Source organism: Pseudophryne corroboree, chromosome 9 (genome assembly GCF_028390025.1).
Source record: "Pseudophryne corroboree isolate aPseCor3 chromosome 9, aPseCor3.hap2, whole genome shotgun sequence".
NCBI classification, from domain to species: domain Eukaryota; kingdom Metazoa; phylum Chordata; class Amphibia; order Anura; family Myobatrachidae; genus Pseudophryne; species Pseudophryne corroboree.
In genome coordinates, this window is record NC_086452.1 from 297,490,923 (window position 1) to 297,506,252 (window position 15,330).

Sequence of the window (15,330 nt, forward strand, 5' to 3'; positions counted from 1 at the left end):
GTAGTAAAAGTGGTCTTACGAGTACGACTTCCCCTCTGGGATGACCATCGACTCCCAGCAGCAACAACAGCAGCGCCAGCAGCAGTAGGCGTTACACGCAAGGATGCATCGGAGGAATCCCAGGCAGGAGAGGACTCGTCAGAATTGCCAGTGACATGGCCTGCAGGACTATTGGCATTCCTGGGGAAGGAGGAAATTGACACTGAGGGAGTTGGTGGGGTGGTTTGCGTGAGCTTGGTTACAAGAGGAAGGGATTTACTGGTCAGTGGACTGCTTCCGCTGTCGCCCAAAGTTTTTGAACTTGTCACTGACTTATGATGAATGCGCTGCAGGCGACGTATAAGGGAGGATGTTCCGAGGTGGTTAACGTCCTTACCCCTACTTATTACAGCTTGACAAAGGCAACACACGGCTTGACAAATGTTGTCCGCATTTCTGTTGAAATACTTTCACACTGAAGAGCTGATTTTTTTGGTATTTTCACCAGGCATGTCAATGGCCATATTCCTCCCACGGACAACAGGTGTCTCCCCGGGTGCCTGACTTAAACAAACCACCTCACCATCAGAATCCTACTGGTCAATTTCCTCCCCAGCGCCAGCAACACCCATATCCTCCTCATCCTGGTGTACTTCAACACTGACATCTTCAATCTGACTATCAGGAACTGGACTGCGGGTGCTCCTTCCAGCACTTGCAGGGGGCGTGCAAATGGTGGAAGGCGCATGCTCTTCACGTCCAGTGTTGGGAAGGTCAGGCATCGCAAACGACACAATTGGACTCTCCTTGTGGATTTGTGATTTTGAAGAACGCACAGTTCTTTGCTGTGCTTTTGCCAGCTTGAGTCTTTTCATTTTTCTAGCGAGAGGCTGAGTGCTTCCATCCTCATGTGAAGCTGAACCACTAGCCATCAACATAGGCCAGGGCCTCAGCCGTTCCTTGCCACTCCGTGTGGTAAATGGCATATTGGCAAGTTTACGCTTCTCCTCTGACAATTTTATTTTAGATTTTTGAGTCATTTTTTTACTGATATTTGATGTTTTGGATTTTACATGCTCTGTACTATGACATTGGGCATCGGCCTTGGCAGACGACGTTGCTGGCATTTCATCGTCTCGGCCATGACTAGTGGCAGCAGCTTCAGCACGAGGTGGAAGTCGATCTTGATCTTTCCCTATTTTTGGAACCTCAACATTTTTGTTCTCCATATTTTAATAGGCACAACTAAAAGGCACCTCAGGTAAACAATGGAGATGGATGGATACTAGTATACTTATGGATGGACGAGCGACTGCCGACACAGAGGTAGCTACAGCCATGGACTACCGTACTGCGTCTGCTGCTAATATAGACTGGATGATAATGATATAAAAAATATATATATATCACTACTGCAGCCGGACAGGTATATATTATATAATGACGGACCTGCTGGACACTGTCAGCAGCACTGCAGACTCCTAAAGTAAGCTACTAGTAGTATCAAGAAGATAGAAAAAAAAAAACACCACAGGTAGGTGGTATACAATTATGGATGGACGAGCGACTGCCGACACAGAGGTAGCTACAGCCGTGGACTACCGTACTGCGTCTGCTGCTAATATAGACTGGATGATAATGATATAAAAAATATATATATATATATATCACTACTGCAGCCGGACAGGTATATATTATATAATTAATGACGGACCTGCTGGACACTGTCAGCAGAATGCGTTTATAGAATAAAAACACCACACGACGAGTGTTTAACTTTTTCAGGCAGACAATCACAATATACTGGTGGTCAGACAGTGGTCACTGGTCAGTCACACTGGCAGTGGCACTCTGGCAGCAAAAGTGTGCACTGTTAAATAATATGTACTCCTGCTACTGCTCCCCAGTCTCCCCCACAATTAAGCTGTGTGAGCACTGAGCACTCAGCACAGTCAGATATACACAGTGGTGCAAGTAGAAAAAATGTGTTACGGGTACTGTGTGCGCGCGCCGAAGGCGCGCACGCAAAAAAAATGGGTGTGGCCAAATGCCACATGGGGCGTGGCCAATGAAAATGGGGGGCGTGATACACATATGGGGGAGGGGCAGATACACGTATGACCCCAATAGTGCCAGATACACGTTGCCCCACAGTGCCAGATATACATTGCCCCACAGTGCCAGATACACATTGACAAACAGTGCCAGATACAGAAATGCCCCCAGAGTGCCAGATATACATTGCCTCGCAGTGTCAGATACACGTTGTCCCACAGTGCCAGATATACATTGCCCCACAGTGCCAGATACACATTGACTAACAGTGCCAGATACACATTGCCCCACAGTGCCAGATACAGAAATGCCCCCAGAGTGCCAGATATACATTGCCTCATAGTGTCAGATACACGTTGCCCCACAGTGCCAGATATACATTGCCCCACAGTGCCAGATACACATTGCCCCACAGTGCCAGATACACAAATGCTCCCACTGTGTCAGATATACATTGCCCCCCGTGCCAGATACAGAAATGCCCCTACAGTGCCAGATATGCCCCCAGTGCCAGATATCCCCCAGTGCCAGGTATACATGCCCCCCCAGTGCCAGATATCCCCCAGTGCCAGGTATACATGCCCCCCTGTGCCAGATATCCCCCAGTGCCAGGTATACATGCCCCCCTGTGCCAGATATCCCCCAGTGCCAGGTATATATGCCCCCCAGTGCCAGATATCCCCCAGTGCCAGGTATATACGCCCCCCAGTGCCAGATATCCCCCAGTGCCAGGTATATATGCCCCCCAGTGCCAGATATCCCCCAGTGCCAGATAGAAATGCCCCCCCAGTGCCAGATATCCCCCAGTGCCAGATAGAAATGCCCCCCCAGTACCAGATATCCCCCAGTGCCAGATAGAAATGCCCCCCCAGTGCCAGATATCCCCCAGTGCCAGGTATAACATGCCCCCCCCCCCTTCCCTGCTCACCGCTGCCGCTGGCCGCTGCCGTCCTGTGTGAGGGAAGGAGAGCGCAGCCTGTGCCTCTCCTTCCCCTCAGTCTCCGGCGGGTGTCTCACAGTTTAATTCAGCGCCGATCCGTGAGCCAATCAGAGCTCGCACCACGAGCTCTGATTGGCTCACGGATCGGCGCTGAATTAAACTATGACACCCGCCGGAGACTGAGGGGAAGGAGAGGCACAGGCTGCGCTCTCCTTCCCTCACATCAGCGGCGGTGCGAGGAGCGGCGGCCCGTCGGTGTGGGTACGGCGTACCCACGGCGAAATTCTTACGGGTACGCCGTACCCACCCGTACTCGCCCACTTGCACCACTGGATATACATAGATGATGCAGCACACTGAGGCTGAGCACAGATATGGTATACTGTTACTGTGTCACTGTGTATCATTTTTTTTCAGGCAGAGAACGGATTATATTAAATAATAATATAATAAAACTGCACTGGTGGTCACTGGTCAGTCACTAGTAAACTCTGCACTCTCTGAGTACTCTTAAGCTCCAGTAAATCAAGTGTCTCACTCTCACTCTCTCTCTTCTAATCTAAATGGAGAGGACGCCAGCCACGTCCTCTCCCTATGAATCTCAATGCACGTGTGAAAATGGCGGCGACGCGCGGCTCCTTATATAGAATCCGAGTCTCGCGATAGAATCCGAGCCTCGCGAGAATCCGACAGCGGGATGATGACGTTCGGGCGCGCTCGGGTTAGCCGAGCAAGGCGGGAAGATCCGAGTCTGCCTCGGATCCGTGTAAAAAGGCTGAAGTTCGGGGGGGTTCGGATTCCGAGGAACCGAACCCGCTCATCACTAGTTGCTCCAAGGTAGGTAGCTCTTAGCTTAGACATATTTTAGTAAGGAGCCATTATCATGTGGCTCCTTGCTGGTTAATATTAGACCCAGATTGGGGTAATGGAGGTGTGAGGTGTGGTGCCTCTGGACTGGCTGAGCTGGATGGCTTTAGTGTGGCATACCTTTACATTCTTTTAACACTTTTCACTTATTAATTTTCTAACACTATTTCTCTATTTTAATTACATTTTCATGTTTGTATCACCCTCTCTATAGCTTCGGCTTCCTAAATACTAATTTATTAACACTATAGTTTTTTACACTGGTGTGCCACGCTGGGCTTTCTGGCTCATTTTGGTGTTTCGGGGTGCCACACCCTGCACCTAGATATAGCGCTAGGGACCCCAAATATACAGAGAGGCCTTGATGCGGCTTTGGGGCTTAACCACACATTTGCGCAAATATGTGTAACGAAGATCTCTGAATTCTATTATCATGTGGGATTTATATCTGGTTACTGTTATCGTTCAGGGTGCTGGGGAAACCAATTGCTTTTTTTCTTGCTCAGAAATACCCCTTCCTTTCGAGCACCTGAATGATATCACTAAGCTGATTGAGCATTTACCAATCTATATGTCTTACAAAAAAAGATGAAACATTGGTTAGAATCTGAAATCTATTAGGGATGGCCATTGGAAACCAATGGTTTGCAACCATGGATTCGATTGAAGTCATTTTTACATAAAAAAATGTTTCCTACAGTTGCCAGCCATTGGATGCTACATGTGATGCCCATCAGACTGTCGGAATTCAGCTGCGGACACCTGGAGGTGGGATACGCAACTTTGCTTAAGTGCTCGTGTATGAAGCTCTGGCTGCTTCTGCCCATACGGCTCAGTATAAAATAAGGAAGGACACCAAATTTTGATGGTTTAACACCAACAATATTTTTCTTGTGATGGTAGTGTTTTTACCATGTTATGGTGGCTTCCTGGTGGCAGCTGACATTGAATGTTGCAGAAGAAATAGCCATCCAATGTTAAAAACGAGACAGCCACAGGGTGATATTGCGCAAACATGTTTTCATTCCGAATGCAGCTTAATCAAAGCAATGCAATGTTTTTTTCCCCATCAAATTCTTTCGAGTGTGTAAATCCCGCCATCATTTGATGGCATGCAGTGTGAAGTGATTCTTATGAATACAACAATCATCTTTCCGTTATTAATCTTCCAGAATAGAAACGATTAATGCAGATTGTTTTTCTATCGTTCAAATTTAGAAGGGATCGGGAAGATCACAGCACCTGAAGGTCCCGCAAAGTAGGCAGATCCTCCACGGGGCGACCTATACCCGCGCAAAAATTCTTCTCACATGAGTAGTGAGGAACCAGGCGTTACCCCGGCTCATTATTTTCCTTACTCATTAGTTTAAGGCATACCAGCTCACTGCCATACGAGTGGTACCAGCCTGTCGTACAATATTAAACATATAAGGGAGAGTTAAACTGAATGATCTCAAGTGCTTTATATATGTAGATTACTGTCAGATACTCCGTAATCCTGTTCAGTTTCATATCATTTATTCATATTTAAAGAGCACTTTGCGAAGTAAACACAGTACACACATATATGTAAATGATATGTTTTGAAGAAGTGCATGATGGTAGCAAAAAGATGCAATGCCAACTGGACATGATGACGTTTGCTGCTGACGTGTTCCCGCCAACTTTCTCCTAGTTGCGGTGGCATTGGTGGTGTGGAACTGTGTGGTGGGAGAAATATGCCGACGTGTTGCTGGATGTACTGATCTGAAAATGGGTAATGACGGCAGGCGCCGGGATGTACAGCAGGTAAGGGGGGTGGCTGTTATTGTACTCTGATATCTCGTCATAGGTGCTAATTACAGCGTTTCCTATATCCGCCCCGGCAGTGGCGTAAGTTCGCCCCAGTCGCCCGGAGGCATGATAAAATGTTGGTGCCCCCCCAATACATATAGGAATATATATAAATATATATATATATATATATATATATGAATGAAGAAGTGGCACTCACGGGACTTGATTGATAAAAATAAGACTCAGGACACGGCGGTCTCAGATAAAAGATCTTTCAGCTGAGACCGCCGTGTCCTGAGTCTTATTTTTATCAATCAAGTCCCATGAGTGCCACTTCATTGATTTAGCTACAAGGTCCCACAGACCTGTTAGGAGGCACCTGGGCATTAACTGGAGGAGGAGAGAGTGCCGGCACTTATATATATATATATGTATATATAAATATATACACGCCATATATAGATATCTGGTACTTGGGGTGAACAGTAGCAGCGTACTCACAATAGTACTTTCACAATAGTAGTATAGCTACACATACCTCTTTCACTTACACAAACCTCTTTCAATTAAACAGACACACACATGCCTCTTTCAATTACACACACACATCTTTCACTTACACACACACGCCTTTCACTTACACACACACACCCGCATCTTTCACTTACACACACATGCATGTCTTTTACTTACACACACTCACATGCCTCTTACGTAAACCCACACTCACATGCCTCTTTCACTTACACACATATGCATCTTTCAATTACACACACACAATTACACACACACACACACACACACACACACACACACACACACACACACACACACACCACGCCTCATTCAATTACACACACACACTCACATGCCTTTCACTTACATACACACACGCCTATTTCAATTACACACAAACACAGTTACACACCCACAATTACACACACATGCCTCTTTCAATTAAACAGACACACACACATGCCTCTTTCAACTACACACACAATTACACACACACACACACACACACACACCACACCTTATTTAATTACACACACACACACACACACACACACACACACACTTATACACACAATTGCACACACACACACACACACACACACACATGCCTCATTTAATTACACACACACACACACACACACACACACACACAATTACACACACACCACACCTCATTTAATTACACACACACACACACACACACACACACACACACACACACACACACAATTACACACACACCACACCTCATTTAATTACACACACACACACACACACACACACACACACACACACACGTCTTTTTCACTTAAACACACAACTTTCGTTAAAACACACAGACACACACACCTCCCTTCAAAACATCAACACACATAAACACAGTCAGTGTTGCCAATATTTATTAAAGAATCCCCAGTAATCAACCCCATACACACACATACACCACACACACCACACATACACAGTGCAGCAGCATGAGGCAGGTGTTGCCAGTGCCTACCTTCGGCTAGCAGCAGGATGGAGGAAGAGAGAGCTTCAGACGGCCAGCTCTTCTGGAAGTACCTGTGATCAGCTGTGCGCTGGAGCTCCCCCTAGCTGCAGCCAGCTGCAAGCTCGTCTCTGTGGATACGAGGAGGCAGCTGCTGCAGCCGTGTCACGACACTGACATCCACATTCGGCGCAGCTGCGATGGATTGTCGGGCAGTGGGAGGGAATGGAGGACAGGTGCCCCCTTGAGGTCAGGAGCCCGGCGGCAGCCGACTCCACTGCCTCCCACAGTTCCGCCACTGCGCCCCGGTACCTTGCGATTAGCAGCGCGGCCCAGATCGCTGTATGCTCAGTGGTCGGTGTGCAAATCTCTGGGATCTCGGTGGCCATCTTGGGATAGGACATGAAGTCTCCCTGAAGAACAGAAAGACTGGAGTCTGTGCAGTAACACACTCCTAGTTCAATAAAGAGGGAAGTCAATCTGGCAACTATTGGTAATTAAGTAGTGAGTGGCAGTGTCAGTCACTCACTGCATGCGTGGCATGTGACAGACTTTGGCGATGTCAGCAGAGATGTCATCAGTGTGAGGAGCAGAGGGAGGAGACAGAGAGCTTGATTCTGCAGTGGACACAGACATCTGCTTCTTTTGATGCAGTCTTGTCTACATCTACTGATAATGCCGCGTTTTCAATTGCAGTGTCCTGAAAAAGTGTACTTCCACCACTGTGCATCTTTGGACACACCACTGGTGCACCATCGAAGCTTGCACCAGCTCTACGGCAGGGGGCCCACACCAAAAACCATGTATCATTTCTTCAATACTTACCGCACCGGAGTCCTGTGTCGGCATCTCCAGCACTGCACAAATCACTGTGAAAATGGTTCAGTGCCCATTTTCCCAGCATCTTGCTCATCTGCAATAGAAAATTCAATGGGAAAATGGCTGCCAAGCCATTTCTCCGGAGACCTGCACAAGCGCAGTAGACTCTCACACAACGCCAGAGTCTACTAGTGCTCACTAATGCACTGCTGGCTAGAAAGGAGTGAGCCCGGACGGAGAATACGCACTGACCCCCTTCTCTCTTAATACACGCTACACTAAACAATGTTTTGCGATTAATGTTAAAAACATTGGTACTACTAATGTTTTCTTTCAAAGTCCCATACCTAATTTAAGGGGGGTATTCAATTACACGCCAAGGTTTACTCCGCGACTAACTGCCAGCAAAAAATCCTGTGTCGCGAAAAAGTCTATTTAATTAAATAGCCATATTCCTGCGCTGAAAAATCAGGATTCATGTGCGGAAACCCAGCGATTCCAGGTAAACTGCGGAATCAATGTTTTATTTCCCACCCATGTCCCGTTTCTCTGGGGGGGTTTACGTGGACTTTACCTCGCAGCTCCAAGAGCTGCGTGGTTCAGTCCGTCTGTGGGGACTTTCGCATGGGGAAATTTGCTGCTGATTGAATACCTCCAGCACTGCAATTTACCACGCTAATTGAATGCCCCCCTCCCCTCCCCTCCTAGGGATGGCCATTGGAAACCAATGGTTTGCAACCATGGATTCGATTGAAGTCATTTTTACATAATAAAATGTTTCCTACAGTTGCCAGCCATTGGATGCTACATGTGATGCCCATCAGACTGTCGGAATTCAGCTGCGGACACCTGGAGGTGGGATACGCAACTTTGCTTAAGTGCTCGTGTATGAAGCTCTGGCTGCTTCTGCCCATACGGCTCAGTATAAAATAAGGAAGGACACCAAATTTTGATGGTTTAACACCAACAATATTTTTCTTGTGATGGTAGTGTCTTTACCATGTTATGGTGGCTTCCTGGTGGCAGCTGACATTGAATGATGCAAAAGAAATAGCCATCCAATGTTAAAAACGATACAGCCACAGGGTGATATTGCGCAAACATGTTTTCATTCCGAATGCAGCTTAATCAAAGCAATGCAATGTTTTTTCCCCCATCAAATTCTTTTGAGTGTGTAAACCCCGCCATCATTTGATGGCATGCAGTGTGAAGTGTGAAGTGATTCTTATGAATACAACAATCATCTTTCCGTTATTAATCTTCCAGAATAGAAACGATTAATGCAGAATTGCAGATTGTTTTTCTATCGTTCAACTTTAGAAGGGATCGGGAAGATCACAGCACCTGAAGGTCCCGCAAAGTAGGCAGATCCTCCACGGGGCGACCTATACCCGCGCAAAAATTCTTCTCACATGAGTAGTGAGGAACCAGGCGTTACCCCGGCTCATTATTTTCCTTACTCATTAGTTTAAGGCATACCAGCTCACTGTTATACGAGTGGTACCAGCCTGTCGTACAATATTAAACATATAAGGGAGAGTTAAACTGAATGATCTCAAGTGCTTTATATATGTAGATTACTGTCAGATACTCCGTAATCCTGTTCAGTTTCATATCATTTATTCATATTTAAAGAGCACTTTGCGAAGTAAACACAGTACACACATATATGTAAATGATATGTTTTGAAGAAGTGCATGATGGTAGCAAAAAGATGCAACGCCAACCGGACATGATGACGTTTGCTGCTGACGTGTTCCCGCCCACTTTCTCCTAGTTGCGGTGGCATTGGTGGTGTGGAACTGTGTGGTGGGAGAAATATGCCGACGTGTTGCTGGATGTACTGATCTGAAAATGGGTAATGACGGCGGGCGCCGGGATGTACAGCAGGTAAGGGGGGTGGCTGTTATTGTACTCTGATTTCTCGTCATAGGTGCGAATTACAGCGTTTCCTATATCCGCCCCGGCAGTGGCGTAAGTTCGCCCCAGTCGCCCGGAGGCATGATAAAATGTTGGTGCCCCCCCTATACATATAGGAATATATATATATATATATATATATGAATGAAGAAGTGGCACTCACGGGACTTGATTGATAAAAATAAGACTCAGGACACGGCGGTCTCAGATGAAAGATCTTTCAGCTGAGACCGCCGTGTCCTGAGTCTTATTTTTATCAATCAAGTCCCATGAGCGCCACTTCATTGATTTAGCTACAAGGTCCCACAGACCTGTTAGGAGGCACCTGGGCATTAACTGGAGGAGGAGAGAGTGCCGGCACTTATATATATATATATATAGATATCTGGTACTTGGGGTGAACAGTAGCAGCGTACTCACAATAGTACTTTCACAATAGTAGTATAGCTACACATACCTCTTTCACTTACACAAACCTCTTTCAATTAAACAGACACACACATGCCTCTTTCAATTACACACACACATCTTTCACTTACACACACACACACACACACACACACACACACACACACACACACACACGCCTTTCACTTACACACACACACACCCGCATCTTTCACTTACACACACATGCATGTCTTTTACTTACACACACTCACATGCCTCTTACGTAAACCCACACTCACATGCCTCTTTCACTTACACACATATGCATCTTTCAATTACATACACACAATTACACACACAATTACACACACACACACACCACGCCTCATTCAATTACACACACACACTCACATGCCTTTCACTTATACACTCACATGCCTTTCACTTACATACACACACGCCTATTTCAATTACACACAAACACACAGTTACACACCCACAATTACACACACATGCCTCTTTCAATTAAATAGACACACACATGCCTCTTTCAACTACACACACAATTACACACACACACACACACACACACACACACACACACACACACACACACCACCTTATTTAATCACACACTTACACACACAATTGCACACACACACACACACACACACACACACGCCTCATTTAATTACACACACACACACACACACACACACACACAATTACACACACACCACACCTCATTTAATCACACACACACACACACACACACACGTCTTTTTCACTTAAACACACAACTTTCGTTAAAACACACAGACACACACACCTCCCTTCAAAACATCAACACACATAAACACAGTCAGTGTTGCCAATATTTATTAAAGATACCCCGGTAATCAACCCCATACACACACATACACCACACACACCACACATACACCACACATACACAGTGCAGCAGCATGAGGCAGGTGTTGCCAGTGCCTACCTTCGGCTAGCAGCAGGATGGAGGGAGAGCTTCAGACGGCCAGCTCTTCTGGAAGTACCTGTGATCAGCTGTGCGCTGGAGCTCCCCCTAGCTGCAGCCAGCTGCAAGCTCGTCTCTGTGGATACGAGGAGGCAGCTGCTGCAGCCGTGTCACGACACTGACATCCACATTCGGCGCAGCGGCGATGGATTGTCGGGCAGTGGGAGGCAATGGAGGACAGGTGCCCCCTTGAGGTCAGGAGCCCGGCGGCAGCCGACTCCACTGCCTCCCACAGTTCCGCCACTGCGCCCCGGTACCTTGCGATTAGCAGCGCGGCCCAGATCGCTGTATGCTCAGTGGTCGGTGTGCAAATCTCTGGGATCTCGGTGGCCATCTTAGGATAGGACATGAAGTCTCCCTGAAGAACAGAAAGACTGGAGTCTGTGCAGTAACACACTCCTAGTTCAATAAAGAGGGAAGTCAATCTGGCAACTATTGGTAATTAAGTAGTGAGTGGCAGTGTCAGTCACTCACTGCATGCGTGGCATGTGACAGACTTTGGCGATGTCAGCAGAGATGTCATCAGTGTGAGGAGCAGAGGGAGGAGACAGAGAGCTTGATTCTGCAGTGGACACAGACATCTGCTTCTTTTGATGCAGTCTCGTCTACATCTACTGATAATGCCGCGTTTTCAATTGCAGTGTCCTGAAAAAGTGTACTTCCACCACTGTGCATCTTTGGACACACCACTGGTGCACCATCGAAGCTTGCACCAGCTCTACGGCAGGGGGCCCACACCAAAAACCATGTACCATTTCTTCAATACTTACCGCTCCGGAGTCCTGTGTCGGCATCTCCAGCACTGCACAAATCACTGTGAAAATGGTTCAGTGCCCATTTTCCCAGCATCTTGCTCATCTGCAATAGAAAATTCAATGGGAAAATGGCTGCCAAGCCATTTCTCCGGAGACCTGCACAAGCGCAGTAGACTCTCACACAACGCCAGAGTCTACTAGTGCTCACTAATGCACTGCTGGCTAGAAAGGAGTGAGCCCGGACGGAGAATACGCACTGACCCCCTTCTCTCTTAATACACGCTACACTAAACAATGTTTTGTGATTAATGTTAAAAACATTGGTACTACTAATGTTTTCTTTCAAAGTCCAATACCTAATTTAAGGGGGGTATTCAATTACACACAAAGGTTTACTCCGCGACTAACTGCCAGCAAAAAATCCTGTGTCGCGAAAAAGTCTATTTAATTAAATAGCCATATTCCTGCGCTGAAAAATCAGGATTCATGTGCGGAAACCCAGCGATTCCAGGTAAACTGCGGAATCAATGTTTTATTTCCCACCCATGTCCCGTTTCTCTGGGGGGGTTTTACGTGGACTTTACCTCGCAGCTCCAAGAGCTGCGTGGTTCAGTCCGTCTGCGGGGACTTTCGCATGGGGAAATTTGCTGCTGATTGAATACCTCCAGCACTGCAATTTACCACGCTAATTGAATGCCCCCCTCCCCTCCCCTCCTAGGGATGGCCATTGGAAACCAATGGTTTGCAACCATGGATTCGATTGAAGTCATTTTTACATAAAAAATGTTTCCTACAGTTGCCAGCCATTGGATGCTACATGTGATGCCCATCAGACTGTCGGAATTCAGCTGCGGACACCTGGAGGTGGGATACGGAACTTTGCTTAAGTGCTCGTGTATGAAGCTCTGGCTGCTTCTGCCCATACGGCTCAGTATAAAATAAGGAAGGACACCAAATTTTGATGGTTTAACACCAACAATATTTTTCTTGTGATGGTAGTGTCTTTACCATGTTATGGTGGCTTCCTGGTGGCAGCTGACATTGAATGATGCAAAAGAAATAGCCATCCAATGTTAAAAACGATACAGCCACAGGCACAGGGTGATATTGCGCAAACATGTTTTCATTCCGAATGCAGCTTAATCAAAGCAATGCAATGTTTTTTTCCCCATCAAATTCTTTTGAGTGTGTAAACCCCGCCATCATTTGATGGCATGCAGTGTGAAGTGATTCTTCTGAATATATACAACAATCATCTTTCCGTTATTAATCTTCCAGAATAGAAACGATTAATGCAGAATTGCAGATTGTTTTTCTATCGTTCAACTTTAGAAGGGATCGGGAAGATCACAGCACCTGAAGGTCCCGCAAAGTAGGCAGATCCTCCATGGGGCGACCTATACCCGCACAAAAATTCTTCTCACATGAGTAGTGAGGAACCAGGCGTTACCCCGGCTCATTATTTTCCTTACTCATTAGTTTAAGGCATACCAGCTCACTGCCATACGAGTGGTACCAGCCTGTCGTACAATATTAAACATATAAGGGAGAGTTAAACTGAATGATCTCAAGTGCTTTATATATGTAGATTACTGTCAGATACTCCGTAATCCTGTTCAGTTTCATATAATTTATTCATATTTAAAGAGCACTTTGCGAAGTAAACACAGTACACACATATATGTAAATGATATGTTTTGAAGAAGTGCATGATGGTAGCAAAAAGATGCAACGCCAACCGGACATGATGACGTTTGCTGCTGACGTGTTCCCGCCCACTTTCTCCTAGTTGCGGTGGCATTGGTGGTGTGGAACTGTGTGGTGGGAGAAATATGCCGACGTGTTGCTGGATGTACTGATCTGAAAATGGGTAATGACGGCGGGCGCCGGCATGTACAGCAGGTAAGGGGGGTGGCTGTTATTGTACTCTGATATCTCGTCATAGGTGCGAATTACAGCGTTTCCTATATCCGCCCCGGCAGTTGCGTAAGTTCGCCCCAGTCGCCCGGAGGCATGATAAAATGTTGGTGCCCCCCCTATACATATAGGAATATATATATATATATATATATATATATATATATATGAATGAAGAAGTGGCACTCACGGGACTTGATTGATAAAAATAAGACTCAGGACACGGCGGTCTCAGATGAAAGATCTTTCAGCTGAGACCGCCGTGTCCTGAGTCTTATTTTTATCAGTCAAGTCCCATGAGTGCCACTTCATTGATTTAGCTACAAGGTCCCACAGACCTGTTAGGAGGCACCTGGGCATTAACTGGAGGAGGAGAGAGTGCCGGCCCTTATATATATATATATATATATATGAATATAGGTGGATAGGGGTATTGGCGACCAGCTGGTGTTTATAAATACCAAAAATATTTAGCGGACTAGGGTGATGTATCTGGTGGACTGGATTAAGAAAAAATCTTTTTTTGGTAAAAGAGAAATAACATTTTATTTTGTCAATATTAAAAATAATGATTTTTCACACTTGCTTTCTAAAAAATATACATATAAAACCGATTCCTCTACAAATAAAAAATGTATTAAAACGGATTATATAGTAAAAAGCAGTTATAAAAATCAGTTATAAAAATATTAAGACATAAAGTAGAAAAAGCTTGAATGAGAAGTTATTAAAAAACAGCTTAACTTAAGATGGAGGGTCATACAGGAGATCCCAACGCGTTTCGTCTGTCTGACTTCATCAAGGGGTAGTAGCAGCTGAAAAAGTGTACTTCCACCACTGTGCATCTTTGGACACACCACTGGTGCACCATCGAAGCTTGCACCAGCTCTACGGCAGGGGGCCCACACCAAAAACCATGTACCATTTCTTCAATACTTACCGCTCCGGAGTCCTGTGTCGGCATCTCCAGCACTGCACAAATCACTGTGAAAATGGTTCAGTGCCCATTTTCCCAGCATCTTGCTCATCTGCAATAGAAAATTCAATGGGAAAATGGCTGCCAAGCCATTTCTCCGGAGACCTGCACAAGCGCAGTAGACTCTCACACAACGCCAGAGTCTACTAGTGCTCACTAATGCACTGCTGGCTAGAAAGGAGTGAGCCCGGACGGAGAATACGCACTGACCCCCTTCTCTCTTAATACACGCTACACTAAACAATGTTTTGTGATTAATGTTAAAAACATTGGTACTACTAATGTTGTCTTTCAAAGTCCCATACCTAATTTAAGGGGGGTATTCAATTACACGCAAAGGTTTACTCCGCGACTAACTGCCAGCAAAAAATCCTGTGTCGCGAAAAAGTCTATTTAATTAAA

The 15,330-nt window shown here is 45.9% G+C and overlaps 3 non-coding genes across 3 annotated transcripts; all 3 read right to left on the reverse strand.

Moving 5' to 3' along the window:
* Positions 1-5,066: 5,066 nt before the first annotated feature.
* Positions 5,067-5,216, reverse strand: LOC134959287 (U12 minor spliceosomal RNA). Its single transcript, XR_010187338.1, has one exon. It is a non-coding gene; the product is annotated as a U12 minor spliceosomal RNA (small nuclear RNA).
* Positions 5,217-9,267: 4,051 nt separating this feature from the next.
* On the reverse strand, positions 9,268-9,417 carry LOC134959289 (U12 minor spliceosomal RNA). The gene has a single exon (XR_010187339.1). It is a non-coding gene; the product is annotated as a U12 minor spliceosomal RNA (small nuclear RNA).
* A 3,957-nt stretch (positions 9,418-13,374) lies between these two features.
* LOC134959283 (U12 minor spliceosomal RNA) lies at positions 13,375-13,524 on the reverse strand. The gene has a single exon (XR_010187334.1). It is a non-coding gene; the product is annotated as a U12 minor spliceosomal RNA (small nuclear RNA).
* Between the last annotated feature and the right edge of the window lie 1,806 nt (positions 13,525-15,330).